Source organism: Pelmatolapia mariae, linkage group LG2, assembly GCF_036321145.2.
Source record: "Pelmatolapia mariae isolate MD_Pm_ZW linkage group LG2, Pm_UMD_F_2, whole genome shotgun sequence".
NCBI classification, from domain to species: domain Eukaryota; kingdom Metazoa; phylum Chordata; class Actinopteri; order Cichliformes; family Cichlidae; genus Pelmatolapia; species Pelmatolapia mariae.
The window spans coordinates 6719055-6739008 of record NC_086228.1 but is presented as its reverse complement, the minus strand read 5'-3'; the positions used below and the strand labels follow the sequence as shown (position 1 = coordinate 6739008).

The window sequence follows — 19954 nt, the reverse complement described above, 5'->3', positions numbered from 1 at the left end:
TTACAGGTGACTCCACTCAATGGTCATAAGAATTTGCATACTAACAATCATGGAACTAACCCCCCAGCACATTGTTCATTCAGTGGTGCTAGTTTCCTTCACTATGCAAATGTACTGTTTATAAGGTTGGGGAAACCTGCAGTCAGCTGAGAGTGAAGAAGTCACTTGGATGAGTGACGAAACGTTTCTCCAACTGAAAATGTCCAGTTGAATATAATCAACCTTTTGGGATTTACTTACCTGGATAATTAAGCATGCATCAAGACTTTTAAAATGATAGCAGCACAAACAAAAAATTTTGCAGCACAAACCAGCACAAATGTTTGACATCAATTTTGTTTGATTCCATTAATGTGGGGGGGCTGGTTGACCTCTGTTGACCTCTAGAAATTTGTGTTAATATCTTTAAAATGATAGCGGCACAAACAAAGATTTTTGCAGCACAAACCAGCACAAACGTAGCACAAACGTTTTATACCACTTTTGTTGGATTTGGGTAATGTGGGGGGGCTGGTTGACCTTTGATGACCTCTAGAAATTTTTATTAATATCATTAAAATGAAAGCAGCACAAACGAAAATTTTTGCAGCACAAACCAGCACAAACGTTTGATACCACTTTTGTTGGATTTGAAGAAGGGGGGGGGGGCAACTTCACTCACATGTTCTTATTTGATAGAATGATACCATATATGCCTATAGCTGCAGAAAAGGCTAACATTGTTATCTTTTTACAAAAAAAAACAGATAAACATGAGAGGTTTTAGTATAAAGTTTGTGTTTCCCATTGTTTAAGCACCGATTCCAACCAAAGGAGGTATGTTGTATCAACAGAAAAGGCTAACTTGGTTATCATTTTGCAGAAAAAAAAAAAGAGACTGCTAAAAATAAAAACATAAAAGGTTTTTGGACAAGATGGTGTTCTCCATTCTCTGCTGCTGCAACATTCTTTAACTGCTGGCTTTCTGTCACTGGAGAGACAAAGTGTTCATTGTTGGTGTCCTCTTGGGTACAGTTATTATTAGAAATGGTTTTTGAAAGGAAAGCTGTAACTGGTACCTGGCCCTGGCCTGAGCAGGAGCGCTGAGGAAGTAAAGCTGCAGACTGGAGTGACTGATCTGTCTTTTACGCCAAAGGGGACTCCCAATAGTTATGCTTTTCAAAGAACTGAGGTTATAGTAGTCACCATATATTTATTTTATAAAAATACCTTTGCACATTGATAACAGCAATCTTCATCTCAAATATTTTTTTTATTTTGTTACTAAATAAATGGTCTAAAAAGATATCATCATGAAAACAAAAGTTAGACAATTTTCAAAACAAAAAATCTAAATTGTTCTAAATTTATTGTAACCAAGTAAACAAATCTCATGAACCCTAAATCTGTCAGTGGATATTCATGTTTCATCTCTCTAATTTCCTCTAAACTGTAATTAGAAAACTTGATTAATATACAAATGTGATAAACTGGAAGTTGTTCAACAGAAGACTAAAATAAAACTACAAAATATACAGAATATTAACACACGAGACAAATTCAGATAATTCAGATTATATTACTGGACACAGTTGATTAAATAATTCTAATTTAACTTTATCTCCAACAACTTTCAGCAAAAGAAAGATAAAGTAAAATGAATGTATTTGTTCAATGTAAGCGCAAAATACACACAAAAAGGTTTTATTACAAAAGCTACATTTCAATAAGAGTTACTTTTAAATGTTCAATCATTATTACATAGTAAGAGTCTAATCTCACATGCTGTGATTCTCTTTAATTGTTAGAACTATGTGTAACTATGTTGTAATAATCCTGTCATTTCTAAAAAGATTCTGCTATTTTACTTGAATCACTAAATCTTTCTTTCTGTCATTATGTAAGATATATAAACCGAAGAACGTTGTTTCTTTGACTCATTCGCACATTTCGTCCAGACTTCTAATGGCTTTGCATTTAGAGATTGTTTTCCACTCACTGAGAATCTCTCCTCTGCCCTGGAACTTATAATTGTAGTGCTCTTCCAGTTTCTTTTGAAATCGACACACAAACCATTTCCAGTACACCAGTTTAGACTCATCATAGGTGATTCTCCAGTCAGCATACTTTGGACCAGCAGTTCTGTACAGTTTATAGGGAACAGTTTCCTCTGAATCATGACGAGGATAAAATTTGCCATCACTTGCAACGTTTGTTGTGCAGAAATTGATGCTGAATTCCACTGTGTCTCTATAGTGCCATCCTTTGATTCCTTCAGGTCGATGAAAAGGGACGCTGTGGTCAGCATCACTGTGATCCCCAATGGTGTTAGTACAAACAGCTGCACAGAAGGGACATGTTACCCAGCAACAATTACACAGCTGATCAATGAGGATTTCATCAGGCTTCAGCCTGGATTCCTTCAGTTTTTCCAATGAGAGGCTGCTCATCTCATGAATTATGCATGTAAATTCTTTCTTTATTGCTTCCATAAAGAAATCAAAATTATTGATGTCACTGAAGTTTTGAGAAGAAATGGTATCAAGAGTTAACTCATCTTTTAGCAAACTAGAAAATTCCTTCAGCCACATGTTTATGTCTCCTGTCTGAGTTTGGACTTTCTGTGTTGCTGTAGATAAAGCTCGACTCACAAGTGAGTTGACATCATCAACATTATTCTTGAGTACATTCACAGTTTCATCTTTGTGACCTGTGAAGATGTATTTCTTTACTTGTGCTTTTATAAAAGCTTCTGTTTGTCTCCTTGGATTTCTGATGTAGGTGATGAAATCATCAAAGTTTTCAAACTCAGCGAGTGACTTCAGCACATGTTTCTCCAAGTTCAGCCTGTTCCCATTGAATGCTGGGAAATTACACCTCATCTCTCAAGCCAGACCAATGGCAGTCTTGTTACAGACAGCCTCAAGAGTGGAAGCTTTCACAGATCAGTTCTGCGAGCACAACAGCAGATGAGCTTCCTTTACAAAAGCTTCTAAAAACATTGTAATACTGTGTTTCCGTGCTTTCTAAATAAGTGACTATATCATTGTTTGATTTTAATGTTTTCAGGGAGTCTAGGATCCAACTCTCTGATTTTGAGAACACATACAGTATGAGATCGACTGTGAACTCCTTCTTCAAAGCACATTTCCCCTCCTTCTGAAAACTGTCAACTTCTTGTTTTACCTGTTTGGCTGTTTCTTGCAAATAAGCTAGTTTGTAGCCTCTTGTAGCTACAGGCTTGCTTTTGATTGCATCAAGTGACTCAATTTCAGCTCTTTCAATAAGTGATATGATCTGTTGTTGGTTTTCATATGATAATGCATTTAATGGCCATTTAATTCCCAGAACTTTTGTTTGTTTTACATAATCCGAATAATCTCCCAAATGTGATAGTTTCTTGTATCTGCCATTTCCTTTGCGTTCATTTATGAGAGTCTCTTCAAAACCAAGTTCTTGAAGGATAATAAACTGATCTTCTTTCAGGTCGATATCTTCAACAGGTTTTATATCAGCTGTTAATTCAGTAACCAAGTCTCTCCAAACAGAGCTGAACTGTTTGTTAAGCTCTTCTTCATCTTTGGCCTTATCCTTCAGCTGCTGAGCGAGCTCTTTGCTCTTCTGTAGCAGCTTGTCCTCAAACTCTTTCTTCTTATCATCCAGCTTTTCACGAGTCTTCTTCTGCTGAATAACTTCATCCAGTTTTCTTTTCACCGTGCTCACCTGTTCATCATGAAACTCTTTGATTTTGGTTTCAAATCGGCCTCTCCACTGAGCCAACATTTCTTTCTCTTTGTCCTCCTCAAAGTATGTTGTCATTTCTTTTGCTATAGTTTCATATGTTTTGTCTGATTCCTTTTTAAGGTCACTCAGGTCCACCTTGTCAAGATTTCCATTTTCAATTCTGTTATGAAGTTGGTTTTCAATGGCCAACATGTTGCTCCTCAGGGCCCAGGTCCAGTTTCCGTACTGGGCCTCCAGTTTTCTGTACGCTGCAATTTCAAGTGTGTTTTTAAAACTGAAAACAAAGTTTTCAGTGAGGAGGGCACTCCACAGGTCCTGAATTTTGGTTTTAAACTGTAAGAGAGTGATCCCAGCAGACTGTGAAGCTTTAGAGAGGATGGTGTTCTTCACTTCTTGGATGCTCTCACTGTAACCTGGATTAGGAGGAGCCATGGGTGGACTGCCCTCCCACAGCTGGGCACAGTATTTCACATCTTTTTGGACATCAAACTCAATGACATCACTGAAGCACTCTGCACTGCAAAACTCCTCTTCAGCTGCTAGTTTGGCCATCTGGTCCAGTTTTTCTTGCAGGCGTCTCCTTCCATCCATGTTTTTCTCTACTGCTGCAACATCTGTAACATTCTGGTGAACAAACACACAACTGGGAGAAAGTTGAACTTTCTTCATCCTCATGAAAGCCTGAACAACAATCTGCAGGATGTCTTGCATCTCAGATGGATTCTCTCCAAAGATGTTGATCAGTGTCAGGTTTCCCAGACCAACAACAAATGTTGCCAGTTCGTTGTTATGGTGAAGAGTGATGTTACCTTCCAGCTCAAGAGCGCGCAGTCCTTCAGTGTCCACCACTAGAAGATAGTCAAACTTCAAGTCTTTCTTCATCTCCTCTGATACTTTGAGCAGCTGCATGAAGGCACCTTTGGTGCACCTGCCTGCACTCACTGCAAACTGCAATCCAAACATGGTGCTCAGCATTGTTGATTTTCCACTGCTTTTTATGCCCAAAACTGACAACACAAAAACTCTCTGGTCCCCCAGTTTCTTGATGACTTCCTCTAAAAGAGTGGAGATCCATGTTAAAGGCATGTGACCTGCATCACCATCCATCAGCTCCATCGGGTGTCCTGATATCATCAGCTGTGCAGCCACCTCAGGGTATTTAGACCAGTCAGTGTGTCTGCTCTCTCCTTCTATTGCTCTATGAGCTTCATAGATCTGTCCCATTTCTCTGAAGATGTGCTCCAAACCAAAAGTTGCAGACTGCAGTTTTTTGGATATTTCTTCAAGCTCAGTTTGTTTTTTTATTAACAGATCTGATTTCATGTGTTTGTTCTTCAAAGCCAAGACCTCAGACCACTTTTCATCATAGCTTTTGAGAATAACAGGAAGCTCATCTGTGGACAGGGCATCCATTAAGATTTGAATCAATTTCAGAAAATATTCTTTATCTTTTGGTGGCAATGATGACAGACTTTCAATGAACAACTGTATCAGTTTACTGCAGGAAACAGCACATTGTTTCTGGCGTATTTTCATCAGTTCTTGTTGCTTTTTACTTTTCTCCTTTTCAATGTCTCCTCTGAGATGATACAGTTCTTTGTGTATTTTGCTCCACCGATGCCACAGATGGCCTTGACATGGCAGAAATGTGTGGGAGACATCCATATTATCTGCTGTAAGCAGATCCATTATTTTCATAGCAGCAGATTTCCCTATTTGACAAAATGGGTCACTTTCATCCACTTTGATTTCCGAGAGCTCAGCCATGGTTTCAAGCTGGAAGGATGGGTTCAACCTGGAACCATCTAGAGAAAATAAAATGTCACTAATGATCTGTTTCAGTTCTTCAGATATATCTGACTGGCTTCTGTCTTTGAGACCCATTTTGTATTTTCCCTTTTTTGTCTTAACACCACCACAGCGGTCATCAACACAGAGACAAACGAGCGGTTTGTGAGATTTAAAAAGAGCTGATATAAATGATTGGCTTTCTTCATGTTCTTGCAGAGATGCAACAAGAAAAATATTGATGGATGATTTTTCAATCAGTATGTCACGCTGTTTTTCAATCAACAGAGCATCACCACGAAGATTACAAAAGGCAATGCAGTCATTGAAGGCATCATTGGGTTTCCCAGCAGGACAGTACCAGGCAATCTCTGCCACACCATCCATCAGATAGCGAGACTTGGTGCTTCCTGGACAGTTTCTGTGGAAGAAGGTGCTGTGACGGTCATTGATCAAAGTGTTCATCAGCTGAGATTTAGACACTGACAGAGAACCCAGGCGGAAAAATGACACCAAGTGTGTCCGAGCTTTGCAGACTGGGACACTCTTCATAATGTTTGAGCCATTTTTCATGTCAGTTACCTTCCAGGTCTTTGTTATTTGTCTGAAAGTCCACAGAGGACACTCGATCTCCATAGTGACTGGGTCAAGAACAAGCAATGGTAAGGCATACTGACACTGAGAGAGCTTTGTAATCATCATCTGTTTAAGGAAGCTGTCTGAGCAGTGAAATACTGCCATCTGAACGTCCATTGGATGCACATGAGTCTGTTCTGTGTGATCTGTGTCTAAAGTCGTGTTTAAAAAACATCCCAATCACTGTGATCTTTCCCAGTAATATTGACCTCTGGAGCAAGCTTTAGATGTGTCCCCAAAGACCCGTTTGCTTTTAGAGGAATATATCTGGCCCTGTAGTCTAACATCATCAGCCTGTGGAGAAAGGTTTGAGCTAGATCTTTCTCAGATGTCACATGGTGCCGTTTCACAGGTGGATGTATTTGAAGAAAATCTGCTGGTGACAACTTCTGTTGAAATTTGTTCCTCAGTTTTTCTTTGACATAGGTTCTTCTTTTTTATGTCTTCTGAAAACTCCCCAGACTGCAGTACACAAGCAAATAAAAACAAACTGTATGTTAAGAAATAATATGTGCATAGAATGCCTATAAGATCTTGTGACATAAATTTAGACTTTCCTACCTTCTCCATGTTTACACTCATGTCCTCAACTGAAGAACCTGCAAGATAAAAAAAAAATATCTGGAGTCATTCTGGAAACCCTGAGTCATTACTTTGAAATCTAGACATGAATCTGAGATGATTTTAATCATAATAACAGCAGAATTTTGGACAATGATGTAATACAAGATAAAAGCATCCTAAAAGCTGAAAACCAACTACACAAAAGTTGATTTTTATGTTGGAAAGCTGTGTGCATGACAGGACAACAGAGGTCTTTTTTTGGTCTTTTCAGTTTACATTATAAACTATTCTCTGTGCAGAAATGTAGAAAATTGTCAAACAACTTGTCTGTTCACAAAAACAACCAAAACTATCCTCCTAATAAAGAAACACTCTTAGTTGTCACCATTAAAGTTAGGGCAGGCACAAAATAGTAAAACATTATCTTTTTTAACATTAAATAACAATTCTCCTATCTACTTATGTAATCTAAATCTAAAACGTTTTGCATGACTAAACATAGTCAATTAAAACAGCAAAACTCTCATAAAACAATAAGACCTCTATAATGTTGCAAAAAATAGAGCAGCTACCAGCTCAGTTGGATCATGACATTAATTTCATGCCTGTTTTGCCCAGAGACTTCCCTAAACTTCAGTCTACTCTGGTCTTGCATACTTATTTCATTTGCCCATTTAATGGAGGCTTCAGCTCGGGTTCAACATATCAAAGTTCTGAACCCAAATCAAAGGTGAAACAGAGGTTGTTGATTGTCTTGCTCCTATTTTTGTCAGGAAATGTGCAACCAAATCCTGGCCCTGAACTGCAATATTCCCAGACTCCTTCTGATTTTAAAATAATGTCTGGTGTCAAATATATTCATCTTAATGTGCGCAGCCTACTACCGAAGATGGACATGGTCAAAATTTGGGTTAAATCTACAGATGCAGATGTTGTTATAATTTCTGAAACGTGGTTAACTAAATCTATTACTAATGAAGACATTAACATATATGGGTACAATGTATATCGTACTGATAGGCCAAAAAAAGGAGGCGGTGTAGCTATTTATGTCAAATCAAGATTTAATGCCTCGATTGTTCTGTCCCAATCGATATGTAAACAAATGGAGTTTTTGGCTTTGAATGTAGATATTGCTAATACTCTTTCGATAACCATTGTTGGGTGTTACAGGCCCCCATCTGCTTCAAAAGAGGCATTATCTTCACTAAAGCATCTTTTGGCTAAATTAAATTACACTGAACTACTAATGGCTGGAGATTTGAACTGGGACTGGCTAAATGCAACTTCTGGTGAATTTAAAGAATTTTGCGATTCAATTAATCTTACCCAGCTAGTCTATCTTCCTACCAGGCCAAATCTTAAATGCCCTGAAAAGTCCACATTAATTGATTTGGTTTTAACAAATGTACCTCATAAATTCTCTTCGCTTGGTGTCTTCTGTAATGACCTAAGTGATCACTGTGTTGTTGCTGTTTGTAGAAATGCTAAAATTCCAAAATGTAAGCCGCGCATAGTGTGTAAAAGGAATCTTAAACAATTCAATGAACAGGCTTTTCATCATGATTTGTCAGTAGTTAATTGGGAAAAAATCGGACTATTACCAGATGTAGAGTTAGCCTGGACATATTTTAAGGAAAGCTTTATGGAAATTGTTAATAAACATGCCCCCTTACGGAAAGTTAGAATTAAAGGTCGAGAAAATCCCTGGTTTTCGCAGACACTCGCAGATAACATACACAAGCGTAATAGAGCATGGGACAAGGCGAGGCAAACAGATACTTCTACTGATTGGTCTGTTTTCAAACAGCTTAGAAATAAATGCACTTCTCTTATTAAAAAGGCCAAATCCGAATACTTTTTGTCTGTCACCACTGAGAATCTCAATGATCCACAGAAATTTTGGAAAGTAATCAAGTCCTTTTCTGCCAATAAAATGACTCAAACCTTTCCTAAATTTGTTGTAAAAGATTCAGTCTCAATTAATGATAAAACTGAAATTTTGAATTGCTTTAATGAGCACTTTTTATCAGTGGGTTCCTTGTTTGATTCTGCAGAAACTTTTTTAACAAATTCTTGCCCAGAATTCTCTATGTTTTCTGGAGACCGTTTTAACTTTGTACCTTTTAGTGTTTATGAAGTGCATAAAGCTTTAAAGGCTTTGGATCACAGAAAACCTCCTGGTCCAGACTTGATGGAACCTTATTTTTTGAAGCTGGCAGCGGATTATATTGCAGAACCACTTTCAATTCTATTTAATTTTTCAATTAAAACCAAAGAAATTCCATCGGTTTGGAAATCAGCTTTTGTCCTGCCTTTATTGAAAGGAGGTGATCCATCGGTGTTGACTAATTATAGGCCAATATCAAATTTGTGTGTTTTATCCAAAATCATGGAATCTCTAGTTTGTGACCAGTTGAAGGAGTTTTTGTACTCTAATGATATTGTCTCTAAATTTCAGTCAGGCTTCAGGAAAAAACACAGTACTAACACTGCCACTATGAAAGTGATAAATGATATTATTATGGCACTTGATAAGAAATTGTACTGTGCGTCACTCTTTATTGACCTCTCAAAAGCTTTTGACACTGTTGATCATGCTGTCCTAAAAAACAGACTGCTCAGCCTTGGATTGTCAGAACATGCAATAGCGTGGTTCTCAAATTATCTGAATAATAGAACCCAGTGCATTAAACTTGAAGGTCTTTGTTCTAAATTTGTTGCTGTCCACAAGGGGGTGCCACAGGGCTCAGTTTTGGGTCCCCTTCTGTTTCTTTTATATATCAATGACTTGGGTCAAAATGTCTCAGACACAAATTTGCATTTTTATGCTGACGATACAGTTATTTACTGCTACGGATCATCTCTTACTCAGGCCATTGAAACCTTACAGAAAGCCTTTGTTGCTTTCCAGCATTCACTTATCCAGCTAAAATTAGTTCTCAATGCTGACAAGACTAAGCTAATGTTGTTTTCTAAGTCAAAGAAGGTCCCAGAGCCTATTCCAGTGGTGTCCACCCTTGAAGGAAATGCCATAGAGATAGTTCATGAATATAAATACCTTGGTGTCTGGATAGATGACTCCTTTACCTTTAAACCACATATAGAAAGACTTGTAAAGAAACTGAGGCTGAAACTTCGTTTTTTTTTCCGTAATAAACAGTGTTTTTCTTTTGCAGTAAAAAAACGTCTTGTCACTGCAACCTTTTTATCTGTGTTAGATTATGGTGACATTCTGTATATGAACGCTTCTTCCTCATGTCTTCTAATGTTGGACACGATGTATCATGCTTCCTTGAGGTTTATCACCAATTGTAGATATCTGACCCATCATTGTGACTTGTACTTAAGAGTAAATTGGCCTTCTTTGGCCATTAGAAGACAGGGGCATTGGTACACTTTTATTTACAAAGCTATGCTTGGATTGTTGCCTCCTTATATTTGTACTTTGGTCACAAGGACAAATAGTGGTTCTTACTCCTTGCGTTCAAATGATCAGTTGCTGCTGTCTGTTCCCCTTGTCCGCACAGAGTTGGGTAAGAAAGCCTTTGTCCACTCTGCGCCTTTTTCGTGGAACCTGTTACAGAAAGACTGGAAACTGACTGAATTGTTGTCTTTAAATGTTTTTAAAACTAAACTCAAAGGCTTACAGACTGCCTCAATAATGTGTAATTGTTTTGTGTAATTTTTAATCTTGTTTGTTTGTATGTGTTTGGAAATGTGCTGCCTCTTGGCCAGGACTCCCTTGAAAAAGAGGTTTTTAATCTCAATGGGACATTCCTGGTTAAATAAAGGTTAAATAAAAAAAAAGAAAAAAAAAAAGACCTGAAACAGCCAGAAAATCATCTTCAATACTGGGTAAATTAAAAGCTAAGTTGTTTGGGGAAAACCTGCAATAATTTGTATTTATAATTAGAGCAATAAAGTAGAGTTCAAAAACTGCAGTTTTATTATTTGGAGTAGTTTTTTTCTCTTTTTTAATGAAATCCAAGTGTTCACTTTTTTGTCACAACTAAAACAAATAAATTGGAATTACATTTATTTTATAAATACTAGATAATAGTCTCACAGGCTAGGTAGCAGACTTATGTAATTTCACTCAAAACATATTGAAATAGTTTACTTTTTTCTGAAATTTGTCTGGCTATCGTCTCTTTAGATACAGAATATCCTCACAATTTTAAGTAATTTAAAACACATTCTAAATTGGCCGTAGGTGAGCTGTGAGCTGATCTGTCCAGAGATAGGACTAGGTTTATTTAACCGCTTTTTCTTTGCTCTGCTTAATGATGAAATTGTATTTGAATTAACAACACTCTACTGTTCTGATAAGAAGTAACTGGATTTTTAACATGGGATTTTTCATATACATTGAAACTGTCGTTAAAAGGGTTCCTTATTCCTTCCGCTGCAATACAGAAGACAACCTGCCTCCATCGCATGCTATCTCTAGCATCCTCCTCCTTAACTACATCCATGATTCTTCTCTGTGATCTTCCACTTTTACTCCTGCCTGGCCATCTTTAACATCCTTTGTCCAGTATATCCACCAAATACTATTCTATAATCACCCCTTTAAAAACCATCTTAGACTCTGCCCCCTGTCTTTTTGTCAGTGTGACCTGCTCTAAACCTTTATTCATATGATGCTCTCCTAATCTTACTGACTACTCAAACAACTTCATACATGAAGCCCTGAGCATAAATCAGCATGTGGACTGAAGAAACCAGGGACTGTACCTGACAAACAGCCTGTCACAGTCTCCCTTAGGCTTCTGCTGTTTTCAAACAACAGCTCAGTTTTCAAACTTGGCAACAAAAGGTTGTATGCAGCTGTTTTCTCATAACAGACTAGTTTGCAGCTGACAAAGTGCTGTAGTGCTTCCAGATCCCAGTTGGTGACCACTTTAATAACAAAATACACCATTGGCTCTAAAACCATTTCTGACATGTGTTCTACTTCGGAGGCCATGAAAACAAAAAACAAAACAAGAAACCCATAAAAACGTTCATGCTCTACATCCCACTACTTTTATCTCTTAAGAAGGATTAAGAAAGGATTCAAGTTAAATTTTGTTGAGCATCGATAAACTCTTACCTCACTGCCGTTAAGAAGGCAAATTCATTCACCTTATTTTTTTTGTTTTTGTACTTTCTTCCTCCTCAATCTACACCCCACATGCATGACCTCCACAGCACAGCAACTGATTAACTGACTGAGGACCAATGTTCCCTCTAATTTTTCATGTGTCTGAGCGAACACACAAACTCCCTGAGCGATCCCTTGGACCACTGTGAGCGACATCAGACGTGTGCACTGTGGTCACACCGGCATCTAATCCATCCAAGTTACATGGTTTATTAAAATAATCAAATTACAGCATTTACATTTATGTTAGACTACTTTTAATTAACTGCTTTAGCCCACTTACAATGAAAATAAAAAAAAAATCTAGTCATTGACCTGTGTAGTATGTTAACACTATTGGAAATAAAAATAACTTGAAATCCAATTTCGAAAACACAACTTTCTTTTTTTTTTATTTTTTTTTTATAAAGCTCTGACTTGTATTATGAGTATGAGTCTGTGGTCTGGGAGAGAGTCCTGTAACTCTCTGTCTGCAAAATACAGTATATAATGACCAATGCTGGGCAATTAATTATATAGTTACTTCTTCAAAAAAGTAACTCAGTTTGGCAAACAACAAAGTTTTTTGCAGCTATTTTTTTAAATGCAGCCAAGGCATTTTTAAATAAACATTTCAAACTATTTACAGAACAATCAGCTGTTCTGCATCAAGTCTGATGCCACACAAATTATTTGTGCCACTCCAAAAAATAATTTCTGTCCACTATGAGATAAAGGAGAACAACAGCATGTTACCTGCAGGCCTGAAAACAGGAGATGTATCACTCCTGTAACACCTTTAACATTCAGCAGTCGCCTCATTGTTCTGACACATACAACAAAACTACTGACTACACACTAACTACACAACATTTGCGCTAAACGTCTCAAATCTCTCACATCTCAAAACACCGCCGTCACTCCTAAAACTTCCCCCCGTTTCTTAACAACTAGATGCCACGTTGCCATATCATTTTTTGATTGGTCGACATGGTACTTTTTTCCACCAATAGGAAAGGGTGGGGTTTTTTTGTTTTGTGTTTCCTCACAGGCGGAGAGTGCTTTCGAGCCTTTTTTCTTATAAAACGCCGTTTTTACCGTTTCTTCCGGCAGTAAATATAAACAACGATAGTATTCAGGAAGAAAACCAAACGTTGCATATTTTTTTTATCATAACTCTGGTTTTACGTGGCCAACAAACACAATTTAAAAACTGGTATAAAGTCCACACTTTTTCCGTCAATTGTTCCGTCTGTCCTGCTCACATATCCAATGGTTGTACAAGTTGTCATTAACGTGGCTTCACTCCACATCAGCCACGCCGCTTTGCCAGCTCAAACACCGGTGTCGGCACATAAGGACGCTGTCATAGCCTGTCAACGACGTTGATTGGCTGCGTATATACGCATTATTGGCTGAACTATGGGATAAGGTGGCATCGTTCTAATCCCATATGGGAGCAGCCAGTCACTCACTGACTAACACTGCAAAACAGAATTGTTAAAGTATTAATTTTAATTTCAATTCAGGTTAGATTTTTTTTGTGCGCAACGCAGATTTTCTGTGCACAGAGACCGTGCCAGCAGTGCGCAATTGCGCACGTGCGCAGCTTAGAGGGAACATTGCTGAGGACCACTACATTGTGCCAAATTGTAGCCACACAAAACCTCAGTACACACAACACACTTTCATCCATCCATTTTATTCCACTTATCCACTTCAGGGTGACGTGAAGGGTCCAGGTTGCCAGTCCAGTACAGAGCTAACACAGACACAAGCAGCCATTCATGCTCACTTCTAAAACCAGTGTCCTATTGAGAGTCACCAATTAACCTAAAAACTTTAGAATCCACTTATTTTAAAATTATGCTTCAATTAAACAAGTTGAAAACTGTCATTGGTGCATGCTGAAACAAGAATATGGATATCTGCTAATAAAGAAGTCAATGATATAATACTATGTTTTAGGATCAACGTAATTTCCGAATGCTACATTTAAATATGTTGAAAATAAAAACAGAGCTACAAGATACAATGAACACAAATGTGGTGTATTTTGCTATGATATGATTACAATTTAAACTGTTTATTAGGGGTGCAACGATACACAAAATTTACGGTTCGGTTTGATACTTTGGTGTCACGGTTCGATATTTTTTTGATACAAAAAAATGTTCATGCTTTTTTAATTTGTCATTTATTAAAATTATAAATATATATTTTAACTCAAAAGTACAGTTTTTAAATTTAATGTTGCTGAAACAAAGTAATAAAAAAATAAATCTATCTGATAGAGAAATCACTCATCTTTGGAAAAGAGGGTTTCTTACAGAGAAATGGCTCTTTCCAAAATAAAAGCTATACTATAGCTTCTTCTGGGGTATATTCTCAGCAGCATATTAAACATATCAGGTCCCCATAAGGAGAATCATGTGCTAACGGCTGTCTAAATGACTCGGGTAAAGTTTGTAGCATGCGTGCTTGTTGTTTTTGTCTGCTTCCACTTGTCTTTGCACTAGGATGATGTCGGAGTAAATGTGCAGTCATATTCGTTGTGTTCCCACTAGTGCTGTCAGCGTTAATCTCGTTGAAATGACGTTAACGCCACGACACGGCAAATCTCCGTTAACGAGTTACCGCGGATCGCCCCGTGCGTGGGGCTGGACGGCGTCAACACGTTAACTGCACTAACGCACTATTTCCCACCAATGTAACTGAGCATTGCGTGGCACATCCCACATACTGTTTTACTTTTGTCCATGACGCGCTTACCTTCAGGGTCATATTTCACATGAAGACCAAAATAGTTCCAAACGCCAGATCTAAATGAGGGTGGGGGAGGTTCAATTTGCCATGTTGCAACGACTTTAACTTCTGTCTCGCTAGCTTGCCCTGCGCTCAGTGGATCTGCGCTCGACAGTGCAGCCTAGGCGGATAAGTCGAACGCAGATCCACTGAGCTCTCAACACAGACAGCATCGTCAGAGGAAAAGTTGATAAAATACATTAAAAATTTTGTATTGTTCGATACATATGCGTACCGAACCGAAAGCACTGTATCGAACGGTTCAATATCGATACGAGTATTGTTGCACCCCTACTGTTTATGTATAAGTGACGTTATTAGTAGTGATTCTTCTATTCCATGCCGCCAAGTACTTGCTCATAATGGATCGTCTGATTGTTGGGTACCATATATATTGTACCCAATATATATGGTACAATATAAAATTCAACTGAATTAGTATTATTATTCATTTATTAAAAGAAACAAAAAAAACAACAACCGTTGAACAAGTTTAAAGTAATCACAGAAGTAGGCAGGAAGCTATTTCAAATAATATGCCTACAAAATGTTGCATTAACCAAGTTAAAATTGGTTGCAACTGATGACGTGTGTATTTTCAGTACTTTGAGCAAAACCTTAATCATTTTCAGTCATTAATACTTATGCACGCTTAAAGCTTTCTTTACACATTTACAAATAATCACAAGTACACAAACACACGGAAAGGGACAGAGCGGGAGTGAGATCTAAATAGACCCACACAACTCTCAGCACAGATCGAAACAGACAGACAATTGACACATGCGCAAATAATTTTGTGGACCACACATGCCTACTGATCAATAGTGATGGAAATGAATCCTCACTGCTTTATATAATAATTTATAAAAAACTTTCAACTCAGCAGTAAAGTACGAAGGGTACTTTTTTTTTTTTTTAAAGAGCTTTCGTTTAATCTTTAAAAAGTTTTCCTGCGCTCTAAACGAGATCTCGGTATTTGACTTACCCTTGCCCAACCCGTTAAAGACTAACGGCATCAAAAACCACCGCACACAAGACCGACACAAACTCGGGGGAAGCTGTCCCTCATAGCAGCTGACCCACTGATTCGTCTCTGTGTCCGTTGTTTGAGTCTTGATTATTCTCTGCTACAAACACGGACAGCTAGAGATCCGACCGAGTAGTCAAACCGGGGTCTTAAACTCACGGTCTGGGGGCCACTTCCGGCCCACATCACCCCTATTTGCAGCCCGTATATTGACGTGAAGAAATATAATGCACTTTGGCCCTTGAAGTTACTTTTCTTTGTTAGGGAGGATTTTTTATTGTTCAGTGCAATGTTAAAATAAGTTCTTTAACCCTTTAAAGCCGGTCGGAGCGGACACGCTTCATTTTGCGTAACTATTTTTAAATCCCGGAGGAGTTGTACTTACATCTTATGCCATCAGCTTCAAGTCAAGTCAAGTCAAGTCGGCTTTATTGTCACTTCAACCATATACAGGTAGTACACAGTGAAACGAAACAACGTTCCTCCAGGACCAAGGTGCTACATGCAACATAAATTTACAACATAAATTAACAGAAAACACTAAACTAGCTAACTAAGAGGCCAAGTTAGCTGGCTAGCAGAGACAAGACAGACTGACCTAACATAAATTACAACATAAATTAACAAAAAAAACAAAAAACAAAACTATCTAACTATTCTAAGGAAGACTTTTTTTCTTTTTTTTTGTTAGCAGACAGCAGACAAAGTGTACGTGCAAATGTGCAAACAAGAGCAACAAGTGACAGTGTGACAACAACGTAACATAATAACAAGGTTTTGTGGTGATGAGTTGAGGTAGTGGAGGAACAGTAAACATAGTGGAGGAACCGTAAACATTCCTTAGTGTAGCAGCAATAATTAGGAGGTAAAGAAGTTAGTGCAAAAAAGTCCAGTAATAATATTTTGCAAAAGAGCAACACCAGTTTTATCAATGTTTTGAGGTAGTTGAGTTAAGCTGAGTGATAATGTGTGTGTGTGTGTGTGCGCGCGCGCGCATGTGTGTGTGTTTATCAGACCAGTCCCTTTTTGTTGAGGAGACGGATGGCTTGTGGAAAAAAGCTGTTGCACAGTCTGGATGTGTGTGCCCGAATGCTTCGGTACCTTTTTCCAGATGGCAGGAGTGTGAAGAGTGTGTGAGAGGGGTGTGTCCGATCAGCCACAATGCTGGTGGCTTTGCGAATACAGCGTGTGGTGTAGATGTCCTCAATAGAGGGGAGAGAGACCCCGATGATCTTCTCTGCTGTTCCCACTATCCGCTGTAGGGTCTTGCGGTCTGATGTGGCACAGTTCCCAAACCAGACAGTGATGCAGCCGCTCAGGATGCTCTCGATAGTTCCTCTATAGAAGGTGGTCAGGATCGGTGGTGGAAGCTGGGCCTTTCTCAGTCCTCTCAAAAAGAAGAGACGCTGTTGGGCTTTCTTGTGCAGGGAGCTGGTGTTGAGGGACCAGCCGAGGTCCTTCTCCAGGTGGACGCCCAGGAATTTGGTGCTGTCGACGATCTCCACAGAGGAGCCATTGATGCTCAGCGGTGAATGGTTGCCTCGTGTCCTCCTAAAGTCAACAACCATCTCTTTTGTCTTGTCAACATTCAGAGACAGGTTGTTGTCTTTACACCAGTCCGTTAGCCTCTGCACTTCCTCTCTGTACGCTGACTCGTCGTTCTTGCTAATGAGACCCACCACGGTCGTGTCATCAGCGAACTTAATGATGTGATTTGAACTGTGTGTTGCTACACAGTCATGAGTCAGCAGTGTGAACAGCAGAGGACTGAGCACACAGCCTTGTGGGACCCCAGTGCTCAGTGTGGTGGTGCTGGAGGTGCAGTTCCCGATCCGTACTGACTGAGGCCTACCGGTCAGAAAGTCCAGGATCCAGTTGCAGAGGGAGGTGTTCAGGCCCAACAGGCTCAGCTTTCCGATCAGTTGTTGGGGGATGATCGTGTTGAATGCTGAGCTGAAATCTATGTATAGCATTCGAACGTGTGTGTCCTTCTTGTCCAAGTGTGTGAGGGCAAGGTGGAGTGCAGTGGAGATGGCGTTGTCCGTTGAGCGGTTATGGCGGTACGCAAATTGCAGTGGGTCCAGTGAGGGGGCAGCAGGGTCTTGATGTGTTTCATGACGAGCCGCTCGAAGCACTTCATGATGGTGGGTGTAAGTGCAACAGGACGGTAGTCGTTGAGACCGGACACAGAAGACTTCTTGGGCACGGGGACGATGGTGGTGGCCTTGAAGCATGTGGGAACGACGGCACTGCTCAGAGAGATGTTGAAGATGTCGGTGAGAACATCTGCCAGCTGTTCAGCACATTCTCTGAGCACTCTGCCTGGGATGTTGTCAGGTCCAGCAGCTTTACGTGGGTTGACGCCGCTGTCCTTGAAGTGGTTGTGGATTCTCTGGGCATGTGCGCGCTTCGCCTCTCTGATGGCCCGAGAAAGTTCGGCCCTAGCTCTTCTAAGCGCCACCTTATCTCCCGCTTTGAAGGCAGAGTCTCGGGTCCTCAGAAGTGCACGCACTTCCGCAGTAATCCACGGTTTCTGGTTGGGTCGTGAGATGATGGTCTTGGAGACAGTGACGTCATCGGTGCACTTGTTGATGTAGCTGGACACTGATGACGTGTACTCCTCCAAGTCAGTGAAGTCACCGTGAGTTGCAGCCTCCCTAAACATGTTCCAGTCAGTGCTCTCGAAACAGTCCTGAAGAGCAGAGATGGCTCCTGCTGGCCAGGTTTTCACCTGCTTCAGAACCGGTTTTGATCGCCTGACGAGTGGTCTGTATGCTGGAATTAGCATAACAGAGATGTGGTCTGAGTAGGCGAGGTGTGGGCGGGGCTCTGCCCGATATGCGCCGGGGATGTTTGTGTAAACAAGATCCAGCGTGTTTTCCCCTCTCGTTGCAAAGTCCACATAATGATGGAATCTAGGAAGCACTGACTTGAGATTTGCATGGTTGAAATCTCCAGCAACAATAAACAGTCCGTACGGGTGTGTATTTTGCAGATCACTGATCTTTGTATACAGTTCCCATAGCGCTTCCTCAGCATTAGCGCCAGGTGGAATGTACACTCCGATAATGAAAACAGTGGTGAATTCCCGTGGTAAATAAAAAGGTCTGCATCTAACAGTCACAAACTCCACCAGCGATGAGCAATAACTAGAAACTAGCACAGAGTTCTTGCACCATTTCGTGTTGATGTAAACACACAAGCCGCCACCGCGAGTCTTACCGCACAGGGCTGCATTTCTGTCGGCGCGAAACGAGGCCAACCCGTTTAGCTGAATAGAGGGGTCCGGTACTCTGTCGCTGAGCCATGTCTCCGTGAAAACAAAGACACAGCAGTCTCTAACCTCACGCTGTGTAGCCTGCTGGAGTCGGATGTAATCCAGTTCATTATCCAGGGAGCAGACGTTGGATAAGATGATGGACGGGAGAGCCGGCCGGCTAGGGTTTGTTTTTAGCCTAGCACGGACTCCCGCCCGCTTGCCGCGCTTCCGCTTCCTCGCGCACCGCTTCCGATGTCCCCTCCTCCGGCCGCCGGCACCAGGCAACGCCGAGGCTTCGAGGCCTGGTTCGCGGAGCAAGCCGAGTTCACGTAGCGTTTCCCGCAGCCCATCTTGGATGTTGTTAACCGGGTTATTTAGGTTGAAAAGTGTCTGTCTGTTGTATGTACGGACACCAGTTGCGACGATATTCATACATAGAGTAAAATAGACACGTTACACACAAAACGTAAACAATGTAGCACCATTTTGGCTCCGGAGCGGCCGCTGCGTGCTACTGCCGCGCCGCCGCGCAGCTTGCCCTAGGTCACAGTTTCCTTCCACATATAGCTTTGCAAAAACTGCATAAAAAGCACTTGCAGCAATAAAAACATAATATTCCAGAAACACGCTTTGCCGATCCGATCAGCTGTTCATAACACTCCCTACGTCCATCAGCGTGAACTATCGCATGTCCGCCATGACCTGCCCGAAACCGGAAGTGACGTCATTTTGCGGAGATGTAGTTTTTTGTTTGTTTGTTTTATTTTTTTTACCATCGGGGCCTTTTTTTTTTTTTTTTTCAGTTCACTCATCCTTTATTTTGTAGTGTCAACATTAAGACTATGAATCACAGGACTTTAATCTGAGAAAGGCAAATTTGACAGCAGCTCCCCTCTTTATTTAATCCAAGAGCACTTTTGAGGATGATGGCAAAATACCATCTGTAGCAAACCTGTCAGTTCATCCAAGCAGCTGAGAAAAAAGGGAAAATCCCCCAAAACCAACCCACCTGTACTGCACC

At 40.1% G+C, this 19954-nt stretch overlaps 1 pseudogene; it reads right to left on the bottom strand.

The window, feature by feature from the left end:
• Window positions 1-1846: 1846 nt before the first annotated feature.
• Window positions 1847-19365, bottom strand: LOC134638225 (interferon-induced very large GTPase 1-like; annotated as a pseudogene).
• Between the last annotated feature and the right edge of the window lie 589 nt (window positions 19366-19954).